The sequence below is a fragment of the Chlorocebus sabaeus genome, chromosome 2 (genome assembly GCF_047675955.1).
Source record: "Chlorocebus sabaeus isolate Y175 chromosome 2, mChlSab1.0.hap1, whole genome shotgun sequence".
Lineage (NCBI taxonomy): Eukaryota > Metazoa > Chordata > Mammalia > Primates > Cercopithecidae > Chlorocebus > Chlorocebus sabaeus.
The window spans coordinates 83,378,729-83,386,033 of NC_132905.1; positions in this window are offsets into that span (position 1 = coordinate 83,378,729).

The window sequence follows — 7,305 nt, forward strand, 5'->3', positions numbered from 1 at the left end:
AAAATGCTAAACCTCAATTCCTGAGACTAATGCTCTTTTGTATAATCAAATTTATGAACAACAGATCATGATGGATTACTTTTTAAAAAATCAATAAAAGTATTTCTATATTATGTAGCTAAAAGGTAACAGTCAACAAGTTCTGAAAGCATAAAATATTTCTAAAGCTACTTACAACATATGCCTACTATGAATTACATATGTGTGTGTGTATAATAATCTGTAATTAATTATTTCTGTAATGTCATATTATATTAAATCTATTCAATATATATAATATATTCAATATATATTGAATGCAACATAACATTATAGAAATACTGTTTAACAGGATATATAGCATTTTTCTTTTTCTTTTTTTCTTTTTTCTTTTTTTTTTTTGAGTCGGAGTCTCCCTCTGTGGCCCAGGCTGGAGTGCAGTGACGCGATCTCGGCTCACTGCAAGCTCCGCCTCCTGGTTTCCCGCCATTCTCCTGCCTCAGCCTCCCAAGTAGCTGGGGCTACAGGTGCCGCCACCATGCCAGGCTAGTTTTTTTTTTGTATGTTTTAGTAGAGATGGGGTTTCACCATTTTAGCCAGGATGGTCTCGATCTCCTGACCTCGTAATCTCTCCGCCTCGGCCTCCCAAAGTGGTGGGGTTACAGGTGTGAGCCACCGCGCCCGGCAGCATTTTTCTTCTTTAACCCACGTTTCTGTAGTGGAATGGCTAAGAAATAACTTGCAGTTAGCAATATAATGACATGTAGTAGTTTTAGAGATCTCAGAATCTATTTACTTGAGAAAGAATGTCCCACAAGAGAACTTAAAATATGCTACCCAGATGCACTTCCTGTTTTGGTGAGTATTTAGTGATTTTAAAGTGTCATGTTAAACAGGTGCAAATACAGATAATAAAATTATCCACTAGAGTACAAATTATAAACGATTAGACTCTACAAAAGAATGTCTTTACTAAAATAGCCCAATCATTTTGTATAGAGTCTGTTCATTTTTATCGGTCTAATATATTCTGTTGTTTCTTTTAGAGTTACACTGTTTGAGGATAGGACCCCACATTCCATAATTCTATAAACTAAAACATAAATCCACTATTACTTTAGGATTTTCAGGATAATATTTTGTATGTGATGTTGTGCCAATCTTTCCTTCAAAGTCACTGTCTGGGAAACCCTACAGAATGGAGTGGAAGCTGATGTCACCACTGCATAAGCTTTTGCAAGACCTGTCCAGTGAAAAACTGAAAGACTGAGGCACCAGAAACATCCACAATAGTAGAGTCAAGAGACAAGTCAAGCACAAATAATACTTGACAGAGACCTGAAAAGTATGAAATCAACAACCAAAAGCCGTGGTCAGTGGAAGTAGGACACAGCTAGTTATGCACATATAAAGGGGTGGCCTGCAGATGCTTGTGGAAGCCTATTTTCTTTTGAATGCCATTTTGAAATTTGAATATGTCTCAAATTTCCATTCTCATTTCCCAACATGGAAGTCATAATTACCTGTTGTAGACTCTTTTGCTTCTAGGAGCTAGGCTTATGATCTAGGTGCTGTCATTTGGAGGTTTCCACTAAAAATTCCAATTCAGCAGAGTCAAATAACCCAGTGTTATTTGTAATCAAATCCTTTCATGAAGTGAGGTGGAGACCCAGGAGTGGTAGTGATAGAAACACTGGACACAAAGCCCCATGTTTGGTGTCTGTAATGACACAGAGAGAACGTACATGTACTCCTCCGATGATACTCATTTGTGCCTCTTAGAAATAAACTATCCAAGATCCTTTAATACATTTTTGGATTAAATGAAATAAATATATTTCCTAGTTAAAAATATTCCTTACCAAAGATATAGAGATGGTAAATAAGCATATGAAAAGATGCTCAACATTTTACACCATTGGAGAAATGCACACTAAAGCAACAATGAGATTCCACTCCATGTTTATTAGAATGGTCTATATCCAAAACACTAACACCAAATGCTAGTGAGGATGTAGAACAGAAAGAACAATCATTCTTTGCTGGTAAAAATGTGAAATGTTGTAGTCATTTTGGAAGAGAGTTTGGCAGTTCCTTATAAAACTAAACAAACTCTTACCACATGATTGTACCTTGGTATTTATCCAAAGGAGTTAAAAATGTATGTCCACCTAAAATCCTGCACATGGATGTTTATAGCAGCTTTATTCATGATTGCCGAAACTTACAAGCGATCAAGATGTCCTTTAATATGTGAATGGATAAACTGTGGCACAGTGGATCAATAATGAAATATTATTCAGCACTAAAATTAAATGAGCTATCAAGCAATGAAAAGGCATGGAGGAAACTTACATGCATGTTACTTAGTGAAGGAAACCAATCTGAAAAGGCTTCATACTGTATGATTCCAAAGATATGACATTATGGAAAAGTCAAAACTATGGGAAAAGAACAATGGGTACCAGGAGGTGAGGGGGAAGAAGGAATAATTAGGCAGAATACAAAGAAATTTTAGAGCAGTGAAAATATTCTGTATAATGATATAATGACAGATACATGTCATTATACATTTGTCCAAACCCACAGAATGTGTACAACATCAAAAGTGAACTTTAATGTAAAAATAATAATGATGATGATAATAACAATAATATTAACTGAGATAGTATGAGGCCATGCAAATACATAGATATGTATTTGTAGAAAATATTTTTACCTTCCCTTCCAAATAAGATAGATAAATCTGTGTTTCTTTGGTAATAGGTTAATATTAGAATGAAACTCACAATAATATTGCCTGTATAATTCTGAGTCATTAAGAGTGACTATTGGTTTCTTATATCTTCCCTGATTTAAACACACACACACACACATACACACACAAACTCTCAGAATTTGAAAACCAAGTGAAACAAAGTGGAGTTCCATGTTCCCCACCTTAAATGGTAAAAGTGATCTAGGATCTCAAAAGAAGGAGAGCAAGTATTCCACAGTTTCTTGTTAAAACTGCAAATACTTTACTGTTGCTTAAAAAAAATTACAATTGTGTTTGCTTCCTGTCTTGGTCTGTTTTGTGTTGCTATGAAAGAATGTCTGAGACTGGGTAATTTATAAATAAAAGAGGTTTATTTAGCTCACGGTTCTGCAGGCTGAGAAGATCAAGGACATGACCCTGGGTTCTGGTGAGGACTTTCATGCTGCATCACTGGATGGGAAAGAAGGTCAGAAAAGAAGCAGATGAGTGAAGAGGGAAAAGCCTGAAGGAAGCCCTGGCTGTATAACAGCACGCTATCGCTAGAACTCATCCATTCCCAAGATAATCCAGTCTCACAACAGCAGGAACTCATTCACCATAAGAACAGCATTAAGTCAATCATGAGGGATCAGCCTCCTGTACTTACAAATCTCCCACTAGGCCGCACTAACTAACATTATCACATTGGTGTGATAATTGTATTTGAAAACAAATACAAATACAATTTCTTGAATAGAATTTAGTAGAATTATTCTATTAAATTATGCTATTATTCTATTAATAATAGAATTATTAATAGAAATTAATAATTTCTATTAACTTAATAGAAATTGTATTTGTATTTGTTTAATAGAAATTATTAATTTCTATTAAATTAAAAACAATAAAATTTCAACATGAGTTTTGGTGGGGACCAACAAACCATATTCCATAGCGCTTTCCTCATAGTCTTATAGTTAATTTGTTTCCTCATAGCCGGAGTTTGACTGGAGGAACAAAAAGTAAATAAAATTAAAGAGTATGTGGTGGGGACCAAGGAGAAAGAAATATTTCACCAAGTATTTATTTTGGAGATTTTCCTCAAGCTTTTCCTATTTGGTTTTTCTTAATGTGTAATATAAAAAAAGAAAACTATCATGAAAAGACACAGTTTCTTTTCTTATTGCCACACTTTCTTATTTCTAATATGTACATTTTTTCACATTTTTATATTTCTGAAAGAAAAATCAATTAGATCAATGAATATGTATAATACAGTCTTTATTTTTTTTTCTGAAATATCTACTACTTTATCAATGAGTCTTCTTCCTGTCTTAAAAACAGGAAAATAACAATTTGAATAATAAGCTATTCTATTGACGACGATGAAAAAATGATAGAATATGTAAATCGTATTGATAATCATGTTACCAAACGTCAGCATGAATTGACAATGCTGACATACGTATGAATTAAAGTCCCCAAGTGGAATTGCAGCACTTTCCATACCACAGCAGATTAAAGATGCTGTCTTCTCTGAAACCGTAATATACTCACAGAACATGGGGTTATTCAACACTTTAATTTTGCAAAGTACTCTGTCTGAGAGCTCTGTTGAACAAGAACAAGCCATTTCCAATATTTGCTATGTAATTTAATCTTTTTTAAAAAACAGTTTATATGTCACATTAATAAATGAATTAAAAACAGCTTATATTTATTTAAAAATTAATACAAAACTTTCAGTTTATGTTTTACTATATGGTGGAATACCAGTGTCGAAAACAATTTTTAATGGGAGAGTAACTGGTTTTGCGATTGTCTGGCTGGATTTTGAATACAAATACAATTTCTATTAATTTTATTGTTTTTTTATTATCATTAAACATCACACATTTAAAATTAAAAAGAAATAAATCCTCTTTAGCTAATAACATAACTGGAGGTCCAAATTCTTACTATACTATGCTTCATTTAATTTAATATACTATGTTTTATTTATGTTACCATACTGTTTCATTTATATTACGATACTATGTTTCATTTATGTAACTATACTGTTTCATTTATGTTATACTATGTTCATTTTTTCTCTCAAGTACACTAATTTAATATTACCGATTTAATTCCTACTTATGCTCTGAATTTGTTTTTTATACTTAGTTATTTTTACATTATTTCTAATAAAATCTAATCTAATGGGCATGGAATGTTAAATTTAGTCTTACTATGTTAACATCGCTTAGCTTTCTTGCCCCACAGGATACTGCATATGATTGGCACGGAGGTTGTGTGTGTTTCGGTGCCATCCAAAGAGAATCCTTGCTGCCTACACTCAGCAGAGGCAGGTGACCTCCATGACATCATACTTTGTATTGGTTGCCTAGGGATGCTGTGGCAAAGTATGATAAACTTACCGGCTTAAGCAAAAGAAATGTATTGTTTCACAGTTCTGGAGGCTAGAAGCCTGAGGTCGAGATATTGGCAGGGACATCCTCTGTTTCAAGGCACTAGGAAAACATCTGTTCCAGTTCTTCCTCCTTGCTTTTTGTGGTATGCTGGCAGTCTGGCATTCCTTGGCTTTTAAATGCATTACCCTGGCCGGGCACAGAGGCTCACACCTGTAATCCCAGCACTTTGGGAGGCCAAGGCGGGCTGATCTCCTGAGGTCAGGAGTTCGAGACCAGCCTGGTCAACATGGTGAAACTCCATCACTACTAAAAATACAGAAATTAGTGGGCTGTGGTGGTGTGTGCCTGAAATCCCAGCTACCCAGGAGGCTGAAGCAGGAGAATCGCTGGAACCCAGGAGGCAGAGGCTTCAGTGAGCCGAGATCGTGCCACTGCACTCCAGCCTGGGTGACAGGGCAAGATTCTGTCAAAAACAAAACAAAACAAAACCCACATTACCCTGATTTCTGATTTCTGCTTTGTGTTGATGTGGCATCCTCTCTATAAACATTGTATTTATAAGGACACTAGTCATACGAGCTGAAGTCTCACACTAATGGATTTGACGATTACATGTACAATGGTCCTATTTCAAACCAAGGTCACATTATGAGTTACTTGGGATTTGAATGTCAATATCTGGAGGACGCAATTCAGCCTAGAACACACTTCCAGAAAGTAGGCCGTGGTGCTTTCTTATTCACTTTATAGATTCTAAGCCTTATTTTCTCCTGGCATTCTTAGAAATTGTATTTGCTTACAAAATGTTGAAGGCTCTAGCCAATGGATGACAAAGACTTGCTTTTTTTCCTAATACAAAAGAATTAAGGAAAAAAACTAAAATAAGAATGATTTCTAATTATATCAATTTCTTAATGTCCTTTTTAAGGTTTCTTGTGCCTGTGGGTGGCATTGGAGAGCATTGGGAAGACCGTGGTGTTAGGTGCAATACAGATAATTGATGATGAAGGAGTTTGAAAATTACCTATAAATGTAAAATTACTCTCACTAGTTTTGTTGGAAGAAAAGTTTTATTGTTAAAATTTTTGTTATTGATAAAATTTTCTGGATATCTCTGATTACCTGCTATTGTATGTCAGTCAACATCCCTTTCTATCTACATCTTAAGAAAGGTAAAATATAATTGATTCTGTACTAAAATAAAAACAAGAACATGTAAATCTGCAATTAAAACATTTCTTCCCATGTATTTTCCCCCTTTTTTGTAATTTAAGCTTTTAAAAATAAAGTTTATGGTTTTTTAAGTTTAAATAACATAGCATATATTTAGTACTTATTTAAAATTACATAATATTTAAAATGACCTGGTATAGTAGCTCTTAAAAATTACAGAAACAATAGTCTAGTTCTTTCATAGAGAATACTTTTTTTTTCTGAAAACATTTTGCCCTGAAAACACTTCTGTAGGGCACCTAAGTGACTACAGTTCATGTTATATAGATTGGAAAAGGCCATGCTCAAGCATCTCCTTCATTACACAGCCCATTAATCAGGAAATCGCTGCCTAGCTCTAGTTCAAGGCTTTCGATGTTAGAATGGTGTGTGTGTGTGTGTGTGTGTGTGTGTGTGGTTGGAAACTTTTTTTGTCTTTTTTTTTTTTTTTTTTTTTTGGTCTTATAGTCTCTTCAAGTCTTGGTAGCCTGAACAAAACTACTTGTGCCTTTTTGAATGTACTTGTTGACAGAGGTGTCCTGCTGAATTATTACGTTCAATAAGCTCTGAAGTTTTATCAGTGCCTGTGTGTATGAATCCATACTTATCTTTGTCATATCCATTCGTCTTCTGAAGATGGTAACCGGTGAGAGTAAAACCACTGAGCAACTACCGTATCACGTGACCAGCAGTGTATGTCTTTATGAATTTAATACTCAGTATAGTGGGAGAAATAATTGGTATTTCATTCCCCTGGGTCAGTTCATTCCCTTTGTCCTGATGTAAAATTTTATTTTTACCTCAAACTATTGTTTTATTTTTAAATCGTTTGCTCATTTTCGTTCCCTCTTTCGTTAATCATGAAAGGCTCTTAGATGATAAACTAATCTCTTTTCTAATATCAAGGGGTACATACAGCTGGTGTGATAGAGGAAGTCATTGTTTTGTTTTATACATATAAGACTG